Source organism: Sciurus carolinensis, chromosome 5 (assembly GCF_902686445.1).
Source record: "Sciurus carolinensis chromosome 5, mSciCar1.2, whole genome shotgun sequence".
Lineage (NCBI taxonomy): Eukaryota > Metazoa > Chordata > Mammalia > Rodentia > Sciuridae > Sciurus > Sciurus carolinensis.
Window position 1 is genome coordinate 129,680,588 of NC_062217.1, and position 21,410 is coordinate 129,701,997.

Consider the following 21,410-nt stretch of genomic DNA (forward strand, 5'->3'; position numbering starts at 1 on the left):
TGTGCTCATCTCTTGGTTTCCCAAAGTGGGCTCTCAGGGTAGCAGAGCATGCCCCCCTCTCCTGGGACATTGTCCACCCTGTTTGCCTGCCAGGGAAGACTTGGAGTGGAAAGCCCTTCGCCTCACCCCATGCTTCCCAACCCTACAGGCTACTCCTATACCCCCTTTATTATGCAAAACCACTGCTGGAGATACCAGTGGAACGTTTTGGGAAATTCTGGGCTAAATGCTCTGGTATCTACAGAAACCATCAATCTATGGATCCTTTACCTGCTACTCAACCCCCTTTCCAGGGGGCTCTTTCCCTGGTGGGAAGGACCAGGACCAGGCCCCTGCTGCCCCCGCCACCCTCCCCACAGCCTGCTTTCTTAGCAGTTTGGCCAAGCTTCTAACCGCCCTGCAGGCTCCATCACTTTCCCTGGCCTCCTTTTCTTTGTTACTAGACCACAAATCTCTCTGTGGTTGGGCAGTCCCCACAGCAAGGCCAGTTCCGCAAAAGGGTGGGAACCCTGCTGTGTCCCTCGAGATGGACCTCAAGGACTTGCTGTTCCACTGGAAGGGCCCATACCCGCCTGCAGGGACTGTGGGGCCCTCTACCTGTGGGCACACCTTTTTGCAAATATGCATTTTTCTGGAGATGGTTCACAGCTCTCTTCAGGTCCTTCAGGTGTGGACCCTGGAAGCAGTGTCAGAACGTGGCCCCGGTCCCAGGCTCTGCAGTCCCTGGCCCCAGGTGGCATGGCAGCGTCCTGCCGCTGCTTTCCTCTTCCCTCCACGAGCCTTCCGTCCCACTCAGGCGTGACCTCTCCAGCCTGTTCTGAATCCAGCTTGACATTTTCCTGATGAGGAAACTGAGACCAGGGGAGGGGAAGGGACTTGACCGAGGTCATTGACAGTGGAAGTCCTCTGGGATCCAAGACTTGGCATAGGGTCTGGGGTGGCCCCTGGGGATGGAGGTTGGCTGGCTGTCAAGTGTGGCCTCCTGGGCCCGCGGACCTCACCATGAAACCGCCCTGTCTCATCCTCTGTGAGATGTCAGGTTTCAGTGTCCCCAGAAGGAGCTGAGGATTAGGGTGGAGGAAGTGCCCTCCCACACCCTCCTCTAGGAAGCCTGGGCGGGGCTGGGTTAGGACTGAGCTCCTCTGGGTCAGGAGGTCAGTTTCAGCCTTGCTGGTGGCACTGCCTGTTCATCCTGCCTGGGTCAGTGTGCCCTCCCATGGGCTGGGGGCTCCCTGAAGTTGACGCGGAACCCCCTTCTTCATCTGAGGACCTTGCTGCTCTGACTCTGAGCCCTGTCCTGGGACCTCCTCTTGGTGGCGTGGACAGCCTGGCTCCCGTGGCGATGGTGGGAGGTTGCTGCCTCCCTGGCTCACGGTACTAATGTCTCCTGACTGCTGGTTCTGACCAGCGCACAGGTCATGAACGAGGGGACTCCATGGCCATCAGTTCCCTGGTGGGTGTGCATGGCCACCCGAGCTCCAGGACGCCTTTTGTCCCAGATCCTGGGCAAGAGCAGAGAGCTCCGGCGCGCTTTCTTGTCCTGTGCTGGGACACGGGGCTCCAAGTTCTGCACCGATCTGTAGCAGGTAGCTTCGGGTGGCCTGGGCTGACACGAGCATTCTGCTTGTACCTCCTCTGCAGAGCTGGCCCCTTCAGGCAGAGGAGTGGGCTTGCTTTGGGGATGCAGTCCTCACGGGCCCCAGAATTCTCTGGGCTGTACTCCTTGTGGATGGCCACCCTCTTTGCTATGCCCAGAGCTGCCTGGGCAGCGTGGCCTGCCTACCTAACGGTCCTGCTGCTCCACACACTTCCATTTCTTCCTGGGAACTTTGATTCCCAAGACCACAGGGACCTTGGCAGCTACTTCATCTGATGCCAGTTATAAATGACTTACGCCCTGTGGGTAGCATCCCCACGGAATGGCTTGTACATTCTCAGGGATGGGCTGTGCCCTGATTCCTAACAGCCCCTTCCATCTGGGAAGTTCCACATGATCTGGAGCCTAAAAGGCTACCTATGCCCTGGTTCTCATTCCAGAACCATGAAGAATGTGGTAGCTTCTGTTCTCAAGAACTTCCTCCTGTACTGTGTACCGGGACTGCATGCTCAGACACTCCTGCCTAGGCTGAAAACAAGACTGGAGTAGGCCCGGAGGGCTCTCTGGAGGAGGTGGTTTTTTACATCTCTGGACCGCCTTGTTTTTTCTGCCTCTGGTAAGAGTCTGGGCAGCTTGGAGATGTCAGATCTGACTGGGAAATAACCTAGCTCAGGTCGTGAGCTATGGTAGCAGGCTGGGGAGGCCCAGCAGTGGGTCACTGGGGCCCCAGGGGAAGGCCGTAGCCTGGCATCTGCTGATCCAGCAGGGTCAGCTGGGTAGGGTGGTTTGGGAAGACAGTGTGTCTTCCTGGCCCCTCCTGGTGTGCTCATGTGTCACTGGAACTGGAGCCCTTGCTGGGAGGTGGGGAGGCTGTGCAGGACGCTCCCTCCCCAGCCTGCCTCTGCCCTGCCCTTCTGTCCAGACCTGGGCTCTCTGCAAGGAGTGCGGGATTTGAGGGCAGAGCTCCTGGTACTGCCTCATGCTACGGCGTCACTGGGGCTGCTGTGAGTCAGGTGCAGGGCGGGCCCTGGCATGCAGGGCGGCGTCACCCACTGTGCAGTGTCACTGGCAGGGAGCATGGTGGCTTATTACCACGTACAGTGATGATAATGTCAATGCTGAAAGGCTGTGGAGACATGCAAGCCAACCCCCTCATTTAGCTCGTCCCTGGAGGGGACAGTCCCTTAGCAGAGCTGGAACTAAAACCCAGGTGCCCCAACCATCCACCCAGTGCTTGACCTCTGCCCTGTCACTCCTCGGAAGCCCTCTGCTGGAGCAAGGCACAGGGAGAGGTCTCTACAGCTGTGGTAGATGACGTTGGCTGGCCTGGGCTTACTACCTCGTCTCGCCCCCGGGGCGCACCCGAGAGCCCTCGCTCAGTTGCCTGGCCTAGCCACCACAGGACGTTGCCTTGGCCGGCACCACGGCTTGGATTTGTGGCTGTAGTTCCAACCTGATGTGACCTCCTAGAGTTCCAAAGACCCAAAGATGCCCAGATTGTTGGAGCAGGAGGGACCTGGACAACTGACTTATCCATTTCTCATCCCCATTTTACAGATGAGGAAACTGAGGCTCAGAGAGCGAAGGAATCAACCTGCAGAACTGGCAAGATGCTAGGTCCTCTCATTCTTGCGAAGCCTGGCCTTGCTCTGCTTCCACCCACTGCCCCCTGAGGCTGTCCGGGGCCCATCCCGGCCAAATGATCACAGAAATGAGGGACCCTGGGCAGAACAACCATGGCTCTGTTCCTCTCAGGAATCTTCCAGCTCTCAGGCCAGGTCCTGCTCCCCTTTGAGGTCTGGGGTGCCCGGGCACAGGGAAAGCAGTGTGTGTTTCCTGCTGGCGGACCCTCTCGCCAGCAGAGAACAGGTTTCCTGACTGATCTCAGGTCCCCAGTGCTCTGACCCTGGGGACAGCAGTGCCTGGAAACCTTCTGTGCCTACCATTGCCCCGCTCCCCAGGAAAGAGGGCTTACTCACTCATTCACCGCGTTCCTCGAACGCCAGGTGCTGTCGCAGGCGGTGGGGACAGAGGTGAACTTGACTGAAGCTCTGCTTACATTCAAGTAGGTGAGACAGTCAGTCAACAGCTTAATGATGTCGTGAGTTTTGATAAGTATTGGAGGAAAAGTAAGTCAGGCTAAGGTGCTGGAAGAAGAGATGGGTGGGCTGTGAGCTTCCTTCCATGCTTGTCAAGGAAGGCGTCTGTAAAGAGGTGCATCTGAGCAGACTCCCCGGAGAGTTGGGGGGTGAACCCTGTGAACATCTGGGAGAAAAGCTCCGCCTGCTCTGGGAAGGGCAGGAAGCCGGTGTGGCTGGACGAGGTGCAAAATGTCAAGGATTGAGACTTTCTGATGTGCCCTCTAAGATCCTTCTGGCTGGTGAGCTGAGGGTAAACTGCAGGGGACACGTGTGGCAATAAAGTGGCTTTTTTTTTTCAGTGTTGGGGATCGAACCTGGGGCCTCACGTAGGCTAGGCACATGCTCCACCACTGAGCTACACCCCAACCTTGCTGGGGTGACTTTTTGTGTAACCCAAAAGGGTGCTGGTGCCTTTGACCAGAGGGATCATTGGAGATGGTGAGAAACGTCGGATCCTGGATGTGTTTTGATGGTTGACTGAGCCTGAGCCCAGAAGCCCATTGGGACTGAGGGTGCTGAGGCTGGAGAACTCTCCTGTCTCTGAGTCCCAGAGGACGGAGTCCTTTTTGCTGCTTTCCTCTTGGGCTACAGCTCAAGCTGCCCGTATACCAGTTGGAAAAGCAGAGGCGTGGAGAAGTGTTCCTGGTGCCACCGTCTGAGCTTGGAATGAGGGCGCTGTGCTCGGTCTCCGTTCTCCTCTCCAGCTGCTTCTCTTCCCTCCGCCCTCTGTGCTTCCGTATCCTCTACTCTGTGCCATAGTTTTCTAACATGCAAGTTAACCCCAAGCCCTGGGCCTTTGCCCAGACTAGCACCTCAGGGCCCCACAAGTCACCCTGGTAAACTCCTGCTCATCTCTACCAACCCGGCTCAGAGCTGCCTCCTCTGAACTCCCTTCCCTGATGCTCTCAGGCCCTGGGGATTTCTTCTCCACTGAAGTTTCTCCACCTCGCGTCCCTCCCATTGCCTGGGATCATCCTAGTTGAGACTGGGACTGTGCCTCCCTTCACACCCCCTCTTTCCGCTCTGTGTCCTCATAGCCTGGCCCCCCGGCCGGCACAGAGGAGGGAACAAAAACATTTCGGTGTATTCCTGGAGCAGTAGCTGGTTACTATGGAAACAAGTAAGTGTTGCAACTTCCTGAACTTGAGGTTGGGGTCAAAGAAGGCAGCACTATCTTGGTTCCACAGGATCAAGCCAGGATGACCGAGCTGTGGCTCTTATCAATTCAGCCGGCCTGTTCCCATTCCCGAACCTCAGTTTACCCATCAGTAAGATGGGGACATTGGTATTGCTGAGCTCTCTGCCCTCACATTCCATATCCCACTTGACCTGACCACAGGCAGGCTGTTTACCCTGGTGAGCCTCAGTTTCCCCATCTCATCCATCTCTCTTCCCAACAAGATACCTGTCTGAATCAGGTGTGTCCAGAATTGAGTTCCAGCAGCCTGGCTGGACATGGGTAACTTACTGGGATTTGTGCGACTTGCAGGCGCACATAGAGGGAAGTCCCGATTGGATGGCCAGGATGGCCGCAGGTGGAGCAGGGGCGTGGGGAGCTGGGGGAACCAGGCCAGCCGACTCTGGTCTGAACCTGCATAGGTCCCGGCTCACCTTCCCTCACCTTGCAGGTGACCTGAGCCAGCATTGGTCGGGGTGGCCCTTGCCTTTGCTGGGCACTGCCCACTCTGTGTTTTGCTGCTGTCCAACGTAGGCCCTGACCTGGCAGGTCCTGGGGTGGCTCCAGAGCTGTCCCCTGCCCACAGTGGTGGGACCGAGTGGGTGGGCAGCGCAGTCTCTGTCTCCTCTCTCTGCTTCATTGCTCAGAAGCCACAAGTTAGCAAAGCACAAAACTGCAGCCTGGCAGTGGCGCCCCTTCCGTAGCCCTGTAGCACTGGGCAGGGTGTTCTGGAGCTCAGCCCCAGCCATGCAGGGCTCATATCTGACCTCTCCAAACCAGCAAGGCCAAGTGTGCAAGACACCCAGCACAGGCCCTGAGCCTAGTCCCCACTGCCCTTGCACCTGTCCCTGGGCGGATGGACAAAGCTGGGCCCGCCTAACGCCCACCCTGACTCCTGCCTGGCAGTTAGGAGCAAGTGGGCCTTCCCGCCAGGTCTGGGAGCAGTGTGACCTGGGAGGAGAGGGCCTGTGTGACTCTCCCAGCCTACTTGCCTATCTGTGCAATGGGCAGAAGGTTCCTGTGCCCCAGGGCCACCAGGAGGGAGCCTGAGGCAGGTGGCCTGTGCTCTCTGGAGCCCAATAAGCACTTGCTAGAACCACCAGCAGCAGCCAACACAGGCTGCACACCGCTGGTGGAAGCCTGTGCTCTGGGAAACCTGAACTTCAAAGTAGGAGAATCCTGCTGGGGTCTGCCTCGGTGGTAGAGCACTCGCCAGCACCACCATAATTAAAAGTGATTTTAAACCAATGAGACTCCTGTTCTGTGTGTACTTGCCTGTCCCTCTATTTCTGACCCATGTCCAGAGGCCAGCGACTCGAGTAGCCATCCAGATGGATTGTCCCTGCCTCTGGCTGCTTCTGTGCCTCTAGTCTTGGGCTGAATAAAACCCCTGGGTCAGCACTGGGGCCTGGAAGGGGCTCTGGTGAGGGTCAGGAGACACCTTGCTCTCTCTGCCACCGATCCTCTTCCTGACCTGGGTGAGACCGTTGTCCTCTCTGCCCTGTCCGTGCAGCTGGGACTCTGGTCTGAAAGGCTATAGGAGAATTTTCCCTCCTGGGTAGGTGAGGCTCCGACACGAGACCCACACACAAGATTTCATGGGGTGCATCTCACCTCTCCCTGTAAAGTTCTCGCTTTTGGCTGGGCGAGGTGGCGCACGCCTGTAATCCCAGCAGCTCGGGAGGCTGAGGCAGGTGGATCACGGGTTCAAAGCCAGCCTCAGCAAAAGCAAGGCGCTAAGCAACTCAGTGAGACTGAGGGTTGGGGATTCGGCTTAGTGGTCCAGTGCCCCTGAGCTCAATCCCTGGTACCCCCCTCCCTCGCGAAAAAAAGGTATACAAAATAGGACTGGGGATGTGGCTCAGTGACAGAGTGCCCCTGAGTTCAATCCCCAGTACAAAAAAAAAAAAAAAAGAGTTCTTGCTTTTGTTAAACGAGGGCTTGCCATCATCAGCGTGAGGACGGGGACAGAGTGAATGTCCCGCCCTTGCTGCCCAGGCAGTGCTCGGACTGGCTGTCGCCTCCTCCCAGGGCCTCTCAGGTGTGCCCCTCTGGCCCCTGCCAGCTTCCCGTTCTCCCTGACTGGCCCGTCCCTCTGTGAAGTGCTAGCCGTGTCTTAGTCCTGCACCGCCGGACAGTAGGCGGAGCCGAGAAGCCTCAGTGAGGCTTGCCGCATTATCCAGTGAGTGAAAGCCTCCAGTTATCCGGATTGTTCTGTTGGCCAGAAAGCCCAATTTTCTCAGCTTATGGGCTTCGCTCAGTTATGTTCACTTGGAGTTTTGCTCAGCATATAGGATCTTTTTTCTTTCTTTCTTTCTTTTTTTTAATCATCTTTTTTGGAAGCTCCATGACCAGGACTGTTTTTTTATACTTTTGGCCAATCCCTGTCTATCAAAACCCGTGTTTTCTGGCTTGAGTTTTTGTATTTCCTTTATTTGCCTTGTCTGAACAGCTATTTTTTTTTCCTCCTCTTTTGGATTCCATATAGTAAGTAATTACACTTCTCATTTTATTAGATTTCTTATGCCAAAAAGACAGGGAGGGCTTAGTAAATATACTGCTTCAGTTGTTCTTTGCTTTGTTAAGTGTTTTTATCTCTGTGGATTCGATTTTTAGCTGGCTTTTCTACTGCCTGAACCTCAGGCCTCAAACCTTCTTACTGCTTGCTTCGTGGCTGTGTGTCTACTAGGACGGCTCTGTGTGGTAGTACATGTTGCTTACTGCACAACTTGAGCCTAGCACTCCCTCTGTAGTTCCCACATGATAATTTTTTGGCAGATGGTGGCACAACATTTGAGGAAGGGCCCAACACCCACCCTGTTCTTGCCTGGCACTCAGGTCAGTCTCCTCGTTCTAATTCTCAGAGCCACCCTGAGGACAAAGAGTAGAGCTGTCATTGCCTCGCTGCTCTGGCTGAAACTTGGAAGTCACCTTGACTCCTCCTCAGGACTGCTGACCATGACATTGGGCTTCCGTCCCCAGTGCCCTAACCAGAGCACGGCCTGTGGGAGGAGGTAGTCAGGGAACTGACAGCTCTGAACTCTGCCTTCTGAGTGTTTCCAAGGCCACCCTCCTCTCCAGCCACCGCCAGCTGTCCTTCCCCTGGGGTCTCCCTCCAGCTTTCCCTTTCCTGTCCTCCTTCCACTTGGCCGTGCCATGGGCCTCAATACCCTCTGCTCCTGTTACCTCCGCCCCTCTGCTGCAGGCTCCTCTGTGGCTCCCACTCCCCACGACCTGGCCTCTGTGGCCCCAGCGGACCCTCGTGTGTGTTGTTTGTGCTCTCTGTTCCCCTCATGGTCCGCCTGGTGAGCGCCTGGGCATCCTGCAAAGTGTGCACCAGCTGGGCTGAGTGGATTGGTGTCCCCTTGCCCTAGTCCCACGAGCACTCTTTCCTGGCACTGTTACAGTCCTGGCCTGGCAAGATGGCAGGGTACCCCAGCCACAGGGGGGCCCCGACTCCCCAGTACCCAGCACCTCTTTTGACGTCTAGCAGACATACCAGAATGCTCCCTGCATGGGTGACTAATAAATGGCAGCTACCCCTGACACAGAGCTGGTAGGCTTTGTGGTTTGGAATACACACTTATGTCTTTGCACTCTGGAAGTGTGACTTGGAAATGTCTTGACACTTGGCTTGAGAAAGAATCGAGTAACACCAGGCTCACAGCTGTGCCTGATCTGACCCCTTGGCCCTTCTCCGCCAGCTAAAAGCAGAAGGCCGGGCTGGGCTCTCGGGGCACCTCCTGGACCAGGCAAAGCCACTGGGTCTGAGGACCGCAGTGAGTCAGTGTGCCCGCATTGCCGCCCGCCCAGACTCCGCTTCCTGGGAGAATTGGCTCAGAACAGCAGCTCGGGCCAGGCTGCAGGGCCTCTTGGGCAAGACTCTGGGCAGGGCCAGGGGATCGTACGGGCAACCTACGCACCAGCGAGTCTGCAGGCAAATGGGCTCCAGCTGCCAGGGTGCTGGGGGAGGGCGGAGGGAGGGAGGGCCACCCTTCTGTTGGGTAAACACGGGTGTTCAGGCCTGCCTAGGCACGTCCCGTGCTCTGTCGGTTAAAGGTGCAGGACAGCATTTTACCGAGCTGGGAGTTGCCAGGTGTCAGCGAGAGGGTGACAGGGAGGAACACATGGGAGTCTCAACAAACCTCGCCTAGGACTCAGCTCCTCCAGCCCTGGCTGGAAGCAGAGTAGAGACTGCAGGAGGTTTGGGGTTCCCGACCAGCCGCTGACTGCTGTCCTAAGCCTCTCTAGCCATCTTTTCTCTGTTGCAATGCTGGCAGCAAACCGAGTCCCCGGGAGGTGAGTGGGTCATGAGCAGGTGCGTGGGCTAAGCCAGGTCTGAGACCAGAGATTCCAGTTAGCTGTCCCCACTGCAAACACATTTTAGTCACACTTGCCTGAGGCAGAGCTCCTATCCTGGGGAACGCCCTTTGTGCACCCGGCATAGAACTTTGGGATCCTGAGATTGTCACAGCAGCCCTCTGAAGTGGGTGGTGGTAGCCCCATTTTTCAGAAGAGGAAGCCGGAGCTCAGAGGGGTGAAGTTGCTTCAGGCTCCTCGACTACCCAGAGGAATCTGGGCCCGTTCTCTCCCCATGAGGTCCCTCCCTGCATGGTCCATGTCTGTTGGTCCAAATGAATGACCTTAGTGGCACAGCTGCCTGCCCCTGCTCTGTGACAGGGCAGCCTCGAGCAGGTGCCTGGGCCAGTTCTGTGCTGGGGGAGGTGGGTGGCAGCCTCGGGCATCTGGCAGAGTTCACGGCCACAGAAGGGAGCCTCTTCACGGTCCACGGCTGGAACATCTGCACGGTTGGTTCGCTCTGTCCCCACCCAGCTGGAGCTGAGCAGGCCCTACTGCATTAGCCCCTGGTGCTTGTGTAAACAGATTTAGGGACACTGACATTGACGAAGAAAGCAGGGTGCTACCCGTGAACCTGGCTTATTTTCCTTGTCCGTGATGAATCACCTGCTGGTATCATTTGGATTTCTCTGTCTTCTTCTCATTTGGTTTTAGTATTGGAATCTCAGTCTCACTCCAGGGCAAGCATGGACCCTCTCCCAGGGCCCTGAGAACCCAGAGGAGTCCTAGGACTGCGATGGCAGACTAGACCGGAGAAACTGGGGATGCTGGGACCAGAGGGCACAGGAGGGCACCTGCTGTGTGCCCCTGCCGGTGGAACTGCTCTGCAGGGTCTGCTAAACGGGGCTCGCCCAGGCTTGGAGGGCTGCCGAGCCATCGCTTGTATGGGCATGACAAGGCCTTGCTGGCTGCTCCTGGGACAGCTGGCCTTGCAGGACAGAGGCAGACCTGCTCTTTCTTTGTCCCTCTCCCTCAGACCACCTGCTACCTTTTTACCCATGTGTGCCTGTAGGAACTCCTGGTTTGGGGAAGGGAGGGGACAGGTTGCAGAGACAGGACGAGCAGAGTGTGATTTTATTTCCGTGGTTCTCCTTTCAAGCTGTCACAGTAAATCTATTTTACTTGTCGCTTTGTAAATCATTATGCAGGATTAAGGCTTTTACCAGCTCTGAAGGCTTCTGCAGCCTGGACGACCCGCCTCACCCCCATCCTAACTCCTCTTCCTTTGGAGCGCCAGGCTGCTCTGGGCACAGCCCGACCGTCACTTCTTCGGCATGATGAAGTTGAACGCCAGTGGGGATGGGGGTCGGAGGCCCCGCCCTTGAGTCTAGCTGCCCTGCTTTACAGATGGGAGAACAAGCGGGGGAGAGAGGGGCACGGGCCGCCTGCTTTCCACGCTCCGCTTCTTCAGAGGCCCTGAGTGGGGCACGGGGAAACCGCAGAAAATGACGTGGTGTGGCACAGTGGAGCCGAAGGGGTCATCCTCATCACCAGGGCAGCCTGGGACCCCCGTGCCTGTGGCAGGACTGCTCGGGACCCTGAGGGGCTCCAGTGTGGAAAGGGAGACGTGCTTGGGTCAGCAGAAGGCCTTCTGTCTCCTCCCAGGGAGGGGGCCCAGGGGCTGCAGCGGGCCTGGGACACGCACTGGGGGGACAGAGCTAGAGGTGGGGGTGTGAGAGGAGGCGCCACACTGGCATGTAGGATCCCATTTATTTATTTCTCCAGAAGTCTGCGCCCTGCTCCAGAGAAGGCTTTGCGATGCAAGAACAATGGAACCATTGGCTGAGATGTTCGGAGGCGCAGGGAGGCCGGGCTGCTAGGCCAGGAGCCAGCATGTGCAGCGGGGCATTTCCGATGGCTGGTCCACCTGGAGAGGCCTGCTCCGAGAAACAGAAAACAAATAGGTGCCCACCCACTAGCTGACACCGTGCGGGAGCCCAGGCAGTGGGCGCCCACCCCGAGGAACCCGGGACGTAGGTGCTGGGCAGCCCGCCCAGCTTTTATCTGGCTGCCTTTTTGGGGGGATACATTGCCTTGCCCCAGGCCCAGGGCTCCCTTCTTCTTGCTGGGGGTCTGGTGCTGCCTGCTTCTTGTCTGCTAGTAGCACCCTGGCCTTGGGGGCCAGCATACACCCAGCTGCTTCACCCCTGCCTGCCCGGCTTCCTTTGTCCTGAACGCTGCTCTATAGTCACTGCAGTTTCAGTTCAAGAGGGGACTGGCCAGCTGGAGCACCTCTGCAGGCAGGACCCTGTGCAGAAGCCACCTTGGGACTGTTTACTGCCATCACCCTCTCTGCTTCTGTGGCCATAGCCTGGCCATGTGGCTGGCAACCGTGGGCTTTTTTGCAGTTTCTAGACTTGAGAAGGCCAGAACCTTATCTCTGTCTCCCCTAGCACAGGGTCGTCAGAGCACAGGCCAAGATGATACTTCTTAAATGGAAGGATGCTCAAAAAAATGCTGAGACCCTGACTTCAAGGAGTTTCACAGTGTAATTTGGAAACTAAGTGCGACTACTTGGCAGAATAGGAAAGTCAATGAAGCGCTGAACGCTCCGGCGAAGTTCTGAGGGCCCGGAGTGATCTGGAGGACTGCTTGGAGGAGGGGGCATTTAGGGCCGCGTTGAAGTGCAGAGGCTTCGGCTCCAACACGGCAAGGAGGAGGGGAAGGAGAGGCCCGTCTGGGAGTGGAAGGGCCTGAACACAGGACTGGAGGCGTGTGTGCCCATGTGCTTGGGGGCAGCACAGCCAGTGCCTGAATGCTCCAGGGGAGTCACTGTGACCAAGCCTTTGGGATGGCCAGGCTCCTAAGAGAATGCCAGGTTTGGACGGGGGAGATGAATGGTGGCTGCGGGAGGGGGGCCGAGCAGGGAGGGCAGGGCAGCAGTGTTTAGGAGATTAGTCTGGCGGCAGGGAGGAGGAGATGGAGCCCTGTTAATTACACAGGTAGCGCAGTCCCTAGGGTGCCTTCAGGACCAACCAGCCTCCCGGGCTGGGTGGGAGGATGACGGGGCGGGGCCTTCCTTCACCCGCCCCCCATGCTGCCGCAGGAGCAGGCCACAGAGGCTGGGGGGATCCTGAAGGTCTGGCCTGGTGCAGGTTCAGCCGGCAGCTCCTCTGATGCCGGGCCTGAGCCTCCGTCCTCAAGATGGGAGAGTCTTGCAGGCCCTCCTGCCTGTCCCCAGGAGGAGTCAGTGGAGCACAGAAGGGAAGTCCTTCGTGGGTTAACATTGCCAGGTTTCATCCCGTGCTGAGAAATCTGGCAGTCCAGGGATCCAGGTTTGGTCGTCCAGCCATGTGACCTTGGGCCAGTCACCCTCTTCCAGGCCTGGGCTTCCTCCTCCCTGAGCGGGTCCGTCCCCATGACTCCTGCCACCCTGGCTCGCGGTGAGTGTGCGCTGATGTGCTGGGACAGCAGGCCTGGGCGGCCATCAGGGGCATCCCTCTGCGGGCAGGGCTCCAATCACCTGGCAAGCGCCGTTGCCATGACAGTGCTGCAAGGCCAGCTTCTGAGCCTTGGGACCTCAGCCAAGAGGTTCCGGTGCACCTCTTGGTCTCCAGCGACTTCTAGGGCCATTTTGTATTCACTTGCACTTCCTGCATACTCCCAAAAGCCCCTTATCAGACCCCTGAAAGCCCTCCGGCGAGCCTTGCACAGGGCATGTGCCTTTAAATGAAGCTTGGTGTGGACATCCGCTGCAGAGGGGTGGTCAGGTAGCTTGCTTTCCCATAAGGTGGAGTTGGGGTTTTTGTAAAGAGCGAGTTTTGTTTTTCTGATAAAAGAAGCTTTTGAGAGAGTGGGGAGACAGTACTGGAAATAGCACCCCCAAAGCTGTTTGATCATGATGCAGGCAGTGGAGGGGCTGAGCTACCACTGAAGAGCAGAGCAGCTACTGAAGAGTGGAGGCAACCGAGGCTCAGAGTCAGAAGGGACCGTCCTGAAGCCATCCAGCAAGAGAACAGACGGATGGCAGGTCCAGACTTCAGTTAATGATGACAATTATTTTGTCATTCGTAGCCTCCACTGCCATGTCCAGGAGCCTTCTTAGGGTCTTTGCACTGTGCCAAGCAATTTTTGTGCATTATGTCATTTAATTCTCTAGTGAACCCTAAGAGGGAAGCACTATTTGGATTCCCTTTTTATACACAAGCATAAAGTGTGTGGTACACAGAGATGAAGGCTGCAGAGCCGTGGTGGTGGCTGGATTTGAATACAGGCTTTGGGGTTCAGAACCTTTTCTCCCGCTGCCTTTGGCTGCTCCCAGGCCTCTGGGCCCAGGCCCATCCCTGAAGGACTGGAAAGATATCTTCCTCTTTCCAGGAGGTCTGGGTGCAGCGCACTGTCTATAATGGAGAGATAAAAGTGCCTGTTTGGGATGATTTTTATCAGCTCCACCAAGCCAGTTTGACTTACAGGAAGAAGTCAATTTGCATTTGGGGAGAGAAGCTGAATGCAGGGCCACAGTGAGCGCTGGGTGGATTTATAAATAAACAGTCGGCTGAGGGCATTGTCTGTGCCCAGCCGTACAATGCTGGGCTCATATTGACACCACAGCCCTGTTCTGCACGTCACAGCTGCCCTTTGGACAGAAAGGCCTGCTTGAGTAAGAGAAGGCCGCTGGAAATGCCAAGGAACCCGTCCTCAGACCTGGTGTCCCCGGGCACAAGCCGGCCGGGTGAGTCCGGCTGCAGCCGGGTCTGTTTATCCAGGCTCCTGGCTGGCACAGGACGCCAGGTGCAGAGTGCGCCAGCGCTGTCATGGGGACAACGTGGGGCTGCGAGTTCTAGAGCTAGGCAGCTTCTGCTGGCCTCACAGCCCCCAGGGGCTACTCAAGCCAGGTCCCAGGAGCCTGGAGCCGGTTGCTCAGTGGTTACCAGCCTCCAGAGCTGAGGCCTGGGTTCAGACCCTGGAGCTGCCACCAGGAGGTTCTTTTCCTTGAGGCTTAAGTCCTGGGCCATCTCACGGGTACTACTCACTTTCCAAGTCATAGGAGAATGAAGTCAACAGCAGGTGTGTCAGGTATGCCCGCCCTGCCAGCAGGGTGGGTGATCTGGGACAAGTCCCAGGCCTCCCTGGGCCTCACTGTCCTCCTCAGAAAGGGGAGGGGCTGGAAGCTAGTCAGAGGCTTGGGACCCTTGGGCCAGAGGGGCTGCTCCCCTGCACAGGGTGCAAGAGCTCCAGCTCTGGGCCCAGCCTGGATTCACACCCCTGTCTTCATCCGAGGGACCTCATGCATGGGACGTCCCCTCTCCACCTCAGCTTTCATGGATGTAAGGTAGGGACAACTGGGGTTGTTAGGACAATGAAATATAATAATATGTGGTAAGTGCTCAGCATAGAGCCGGCCCCGTGGTGAATGCTCATGAATAAATTATGTCAGTAATATTTATTTCAGGGAAAAAACCTATTTTCAAGTCAGAACACTATCTATTAAATCACGTATTCTGATTTAATTCCAGATGGTACTAAATAACAATAATAACTATAATGCCACTAGTTAGAAGACGGCCCCCATGGGGACCGTTTCCTTGCCCTGCGCGCTTCCTGACGGTGACCCTCACTCAGAGCGGACCCTGACTTAGCTGCCTCTCGCTGGCTTCCTGGGTTTCCTGGTGTCCAGATGCCCTCTCTGGTTCCATAAGATGGTTTAGTCTTCCTTTGGCTGTTCAGAGTTGCTCTGCCCGCCTTTCACTGAGCCTAGCCTGCCTCCTGGGGCCTGGAATGCCCAACCAGTGCCCAAGAGAAGGGTGTGTGGTACCTGTTCACCCAGAGATGCCCCCAGACCCCTGCAGCACTGGGCACAATGAGCCTCCCTCAGAGCTCAGTCCACATCATTCCTAGCATTTCTGGAGTCCCTGTCTCGGGGCTGCCAGGGTCTCTGAATCTCAGCGCAGTGTGGACTACCGACAGAGCACTGTAGAGGTGGATTCTGGTCACGATGATTTAGGGATTCATCTCCTGTGTTGCTGAACCCGAAGGTCCTGAGAGACAGCGGGGGCCGCAGGCTCTAATGCCTGTGTTTGCAGAGGAGGAAATTGGGTACAGAGGAGCTCAGTTATGCGCTTTGCCCAAGTGGTGGGGCCAGGATTTGAACCAGACTACTGGACTGGCCTTGAGACCTCAGTTCCCAGCAGCCCTGCTGCCTCGGATGTCCTGAAGAAGCTGAGTGTGTGGGGTGGGTCAGGGGAGCAGGAGCTGAGTGTGGAGAGTCAAGCATTTGCACAGGGAGCAGGAAGCGAGAGGGCTTCACAGAACTTCTAGGAGTGGGGTTTCAGGCATGGCAGAGGACACTTGGCTCTGAAACAGCCTACTATTTTCTCCAGCACTTCTTGACCCAAGATGCTGCCTTTGGGGATCTGTAGCAACTGGCTTATCCAGTCTTTGCCTACTCTCAGACTTGAGCATGGGGGCCAGCATCCTGCTAGCTTCTAGGGTCAGGATGGTGACCAGAACAGATAAGATCCCTGCCTGCAGGGAGCCAAAGGAAGAAGATGAGTCAACAAGTCAAACCAGGGACACCTTTATTAAGCAGAAGTGCCCAGGAAGAAACGAACAGGGTGCAGCATGGAAAATTCCAGGAAGTGGGTGTCAGGGCCTCAGACAAGGAAGGCCTTTGCGGGAAGGGACGTGAAATGGTGGCGAGTGAGGAGATGAAGAGAGAGAGCCTGCGGGCAGAGGAAACAGCCTCTGCATGGGCTGAGAAGTTCAAAAGAAGCTTCAGTGTCCGGGGGACAACAGGCAAGGGACAGAGAGCTGGAGATGAGGCAGGCACTGCACATACCCCTCAGTACTGCCTGTCCCAGGAGAGCCAGCGGGGCTGCCAGGTGAGGGCCCAGGTGTGGACCTGCCCATAGCTGCTGGTGGGTTTCTCGTGGGACCAACTCCCTGCCCCAGCCAAAGGGCACATGATGGTGACATCCTTGGCTATTTCTGCCTCCCGCCAGCCGCCTCCATCTTTGCGGCATGAACGGGAGGCCTGGCCCCAGCTTTTGATACCACCTGCTAGTTCAGTGGCGCCTGCGGTCATGGAGGGAGGAGGAAGTGTCGGGGGAGGGGTGCAAGGGCTGTGGCCAAGGGTCTTGAGGTAAGGGCAGGGTCTTTGGCCCGGGCTCACCCTGGCCCTGTACCCTTCATTTATTTACCCTGATTCTTGCTCAGACCCTGGTAGCAAGCTGCCTGGAATGAAATGTGAAGAACTCAAGATGATAATGAAATCAATTGGACTGTTTCCCCAGTAATTCTAGAGACTGATGCATCATTAATGTTGGTAATACAGTGCCTGTCAGATCACAAACTTCTCAATAAATGTGCAGCTGGCAAGCTCTGATAGAAATTGGAGGCAAGCAGAGAATGAGATTTGGGGCCTTTGATATATGGGGTGTCAGCGGCGCGGTGAAGTTTTTATCAATTTCTGTCACTTTGGGCTTTTGTGCTCACTACATATGTGGTCTTCATGGCACCTCTCTGTGGGCTGCTCAGATGCTAACTGCCCACCCCAGCTAGTGTGAGGAAGAGGGGCCACAGGAGGGGCCTTAGCACCTACTTGGAACCTTCTATGGGGCCTCATTACCAGGAGCTTCTTGGGCCAGTGTGGACAGGCAGAGCCAGAGGTCTTTGAGCCTGATCCCTTGGGTCATTTAGCCAATCTGCAAGGAACTGAGTGAGTCCGTCCCCTTGGGCCCCCCAGGTACCCTGATGGAAGCCTAGGCCATAGGGCTGTGAGGACTGGTCATATGGTCATTCCTGCCTAAGGGTCAAGGGTCAGAGGGAAATGGATGACTTGTTGGAACTTGCATGGAAGTGTACATGGCAGACTAGGGGACGGACCTACTAGATGGGGGAACTGCATAGGCCCAGGCACGGAATCCTGGGTGAACCCTAAAGTTTATGAGGGAGGGAGGAGTTTGACCAGGCTGGACGCCAGTGGCACTGCAGAGAAGGTAGGTTTGGGCACAGCTTAACAGAGTGCACGGGCCCTGCCAGCCTGCCTCCCAGCTCCTGTGCTCGCCACTGGGCACCCTTGAGCCAACTACTCCACTGCTCTGTGCCTCCCTTTGCCCATCTCTTAAGTGGGTGTAGGAATGGAAGGACCTACCTTGAGGGCTCTTGTGAGCCTGAGGGAGTGACTGTCCCTGTGACGTCCAGACTCGCAGAGCTGGGACTGGAGCTTGCCTCTCCAGGCTGCTGCTGAGGCTGGGTCACAGTGGGCCCTGGGTGCTCATGTGAAGAAAGAGGCATGGGGACTTCAGCAGACAGGCCTTTGAGGTCACTGTCATCAGCAAGGATGTAAATTACCTGGGGAGGGATGGATAATGAGTGAGCTTCGGCTTTGCTGTCGTAGTTGTGTGGTGGCTGGAGAAGCAACCACTTAAGGGATTTGTGTGGGCTCCCAGAATTTGGCTGGAGAAAGGTGACAGTGAGTGGCAGATGAGGTAAATGGAGGCCACATTGCGGGCAAATCCCAGAGGAGGCTAGAGTTTGGGGTTCTTGGCTGCACCCCCTCAGGGAGCCGCCCTGAGAGGCGGTAAGGCCCACACTCACCCTTGACACCCACTCTGGAGCCCTGGTCACTGGAAACCAGAATGAGAGGAGCACGGGGCAGCAGGGAGGACCGTGCTGGGCACTGGGGCAGGGTGGCATTCTGACGCAGCTATGGCATTGCTGACCTGCTGGTGCCCTCTGGGCAGAGCCCCCAGGCTCCTCCGGACTGGGGTGCTCCTGGTCCTCCCCAGGCTGCCTTTGAGGTGCTCCTCCCTCCCAAGGCTCCCTGGGACTGGTTCTGCATCTGTGTTTACCAGTCCAGAAGGGCGGCTTGTGAGGCCCCCTGGGGCCTCAGGAAAGAGGAAGGATCTTAGATGAGGTGAGGAAAAGACCCAGGGCCGCTCTGCTGCTCTGCTCTGCCAGCAAGAGGCTGCTTCCGGGCCAGGTCTGCCCCTACCAAGTCTCCCTCTGTGCTTCCCTGGACCTCTGTGGCCCCCGGGGGCCTCCCTCCTACTGCTGAGCTTGGGACCCTGACTTGTCCTGGTCCTGCAGTCCCCAGGTGAGAATGGGGCATAGTTGCTGTGGGTGTGCTGGGAGGAGCCATCCGACCCCCCTTTTCACCCCTGGTCACGGAGGCGGTTGGAGCACCGTGCTTCTGTGGTCCTCCCCCTGTGGGATGCATCACCACTGTTTATGTGACCTGAACACACATCCAGCCCCTCTGAGTGTCTCCAGAGCAAGGACCCTCAGGCCCATGTGCCCTTGGGTTTGGGCCAGGGAGGGACCCCTGATGCTCTGGACAACTCTGACCTTGAGTTCAGGCCCTGGGTGATGTTCCTGGCCTAACCCAGGAACTCAGAGCCTCACTAGGGAACAGGCCAGGAACTTATGGCACGAGGGCCTGCTGGGTGGAGACAAGAGCCCTGCCAAGGGGAGCGTCCAGGGGACAGGGTTAGGTCAGCCTGCAGTGGAAGGGCATTCATGGAGGGCTTCCCAGAGGAGGTGACCTTTGAGCTCTATCCCAAAGGATGAGTCAGGACACGCTCAACACAAAGTGGGCAGGGGAGGGCATCAAGCCTGCTGGAGGCAGGAAGGCAGGAGCTCCCCAGGGGCCCGAGCACATCCCAAGGGCCCTGAGTGCCCACGTTGCCTCGGAGTGCACGGTCAGCAAGAGCGCTGTCAGAGATCTAATTTGTGATCCACACAGTGGCTGCTTGAATGCTGTTCTCGTGCAGCCTCGTGAGCCCTGCTGTGGTCCGGGGAGAGGGCATTAGGCCACCGCTGGCCAACTGGGCACAGGAGAAGGGGCCAGGGCAGTGCTGCAAGTATCATATGGCTGGAGTGGGTGGGTGGTAGCTAGGAGGGGCACTGGGTGCTGTGAAGTCCCGAGGGAGTGAGTTCAAGTGCCGTAGAAGTGCCCTCGGCCACAGGGTTTCTGCAAACAGGACTCCTGGTGCTCGGCGACCATGCAGCTACAGGCAGCTGCATTGAGAAGCCTGGCTGAGAGCTACAGATCCAAGGAGGAGCAAAGAGACTGGACCTTCGGGGCTCCCCGGAGGACAGGAGGCTCCCAGGAGGAGAATGGAGCCGGTTGTGGATCATAGAATCTGGAAGGGGCGAGGAGAGAGGAGGACCGAGCGCGTCCCTCGAAGGTGATCTGGCACACCTTGGCCTGGGCCTCCTATGCAGCCCTGCTGGAGGGGTGAGGAGGGCGAGGGCCTGGCCTGGGGAGCTACGGACGGTCTGATGGAGAGGGGCACACAGTGCGGGCACGAGGCGGCGCTCACTCGGCTCGAGAAGTGGGCACTGAGGGAATCCCCAGTCCAGGTAGCGAGGGACGGAAATGGGAGGCAGCGGGAGCAGCACGGCCAGGGGCACAGACTGCCAGAGGGACGTTGTCCGAGGGGCGCGGCTCCCGAAGCCAGGCCAGTGGCGTGGACTTCGCTCCTGTCTAGGGCAGCAAGCCAGCCAGACTTCCCAAGCAGAGAAGAGAGGCCGGGGCCCTGACATCCTGGGCTGCCAAGGTCCTCCACCCAGCGCATGTTTGGTGGGGAAGGTCAGGGCTTGCTGGCCACTTGCAGCCCGAGAGTGACCAGCCCGTGCGCCAACCCTCTGACAGTCCGTGTCTCTTAATGGCGCGGCATTTGCGGGAACCATTGCGTCAGGGGAGAGCTGTTTGCTGAGGGAGGGGTACGCTCTAGGCAGGCGACAGGCACCTGCCCCTCCGGTGTTAAAGTCCACCTGGGTGAACCAGGGCAGAGAGGGAGGGAGGAAGGCGGTGGCCTGATGACAGCTGTCCTGGCAGGTGTGCCCTGTCATCTGGCATGAAGACAGCCATGGGGACTGGGGACTGGCACCATTTCTCACATAGCCCCCTGCCCCAAACGCATACGCTGAGATGCGCTGTCTACCCTTCACGCTGAGAATGTGATGGGAGGAGCAGCTGTCAATTACCAACTGACCTGGAAGACGGAGACCAGAGAGGGGAAGTGACCTGCCTCAGGTCACACAGCACCTGACGTCCAGCCTCCTGGTTGCTACTACAGCCACCGTGGCCTCAGAACAAACTGACTGGGCCCCTGCATGGCTGGGGACCTGGCTACCTTTTCTATATCTCCTGCTTTTGGAGGGCCCGTCTCCTAACAAATATTCTGCCTACACAGAATTACGAGTTTGTTCCATGTTTCGTAACCTATCTCCACCTGAAGGCAACCCAAGACCACAGACTCAGAAAGCCCTGCTCCTTGTCTGCTTTGGGCCCCAGAGGCACAGCAGGGGCGCGTGGATCGTGGTAGAGTTCCTGAGCCCCTCTGACAGAGGCAGAAATCCCAGCTCTGGAAGTGTGTAAACACAGTTATTTTTAGCCCTCAGAGGGCTGTGGGTGCAGCGGCGTGACCCGAATTTGGCTCGGCCGTGGTCCTGCCCCTCCCAGGAGAGGAGGTGGCTTTGCCCCCTGCACCTCCCCTCCCCCGCCAGCCTCGGGGCAGCTCAGTGAGTTCCAGAACCACTAAGAAAAGGAACTGGGCCCGGGCGGGGCTGGGGGGCGTCTCAGCAAGAGTGCCCAGGGCTGTGGCCAGCTCACAGGGACAGGATGTGGTTTTCAGAGAGGCGACATTTCACGCTGCAGGAGAAATGCTGGAGCCGGAGTTTCCTGATTTTTTCTTGGTTCCTCCTTCTCAGCTCCTTGTGCCCTCCTGGCCTGGCTGGAGCCGAGGCCTGGGCAGTACCAGGAAGGAGCTCTGGCCCAGGTGGCAGGAGGCCGGCGCTGCTGTGCGCCAGGCGTGTGCAGCACCTCTCGAGGTCCTGGGGCCCCTGGGGGCGAGGGCAGTGAACTACTTTCCAACCTGACGGGGAGGGGTGGGCGGGACGCTGATGAGATCATGGGGACACGTCCCCTCGTTCACACAGAGCACACTGAGCGTGAATTTTGTAGCAACTGCTCTTCTCGCCACTGGATGTGAAGCAGGAAACCGGGCGGACAATGTGCCAGCCCCGCGGGGTTAACATCATTGGGCGGGGATGGGGTGGGAGCACAGTGGAGCAGAAAAAGTGCATACCTAAGCAATAATCAACATAGGAAACTATAGGATACTATAGGAAACAATATCAAGTGTTGTGTTACAGAGTGACGGGGTAGGGGTGGCATGTGTGTATTAGA

At 57.4% G+C, this 21,410-nt stretch overlaps 1 protein-coding gene across 6 annotated transcripts in view; it reads left to right on the top strand.

Moving 5' to 3' along the window:
* Zmiz1 (zinc finger MIZ-type containing 1) overlaps positions 1–21,410 on the top strand; it is a 221,417-nt gene that overhangs the window by 8,468 nt on the left and 191,539 nt on the right. Inside the window, exon 1 of one of the 6 annotated variants that reach the window (XM_047552577.1) lies at positions 9,197–9,214. The exons of the other annotated variants lie outside the window; for them this stretch is intronic. The gene's annotated coding sequence lies outside the window, so the exon portion shown is untranslated. Of the gene's footprint in view, positions 1–9,196; positions 9,215–21,410 lie in introns of those variants that run through there. 6 annotated transcript variants of the gene reach the window in all.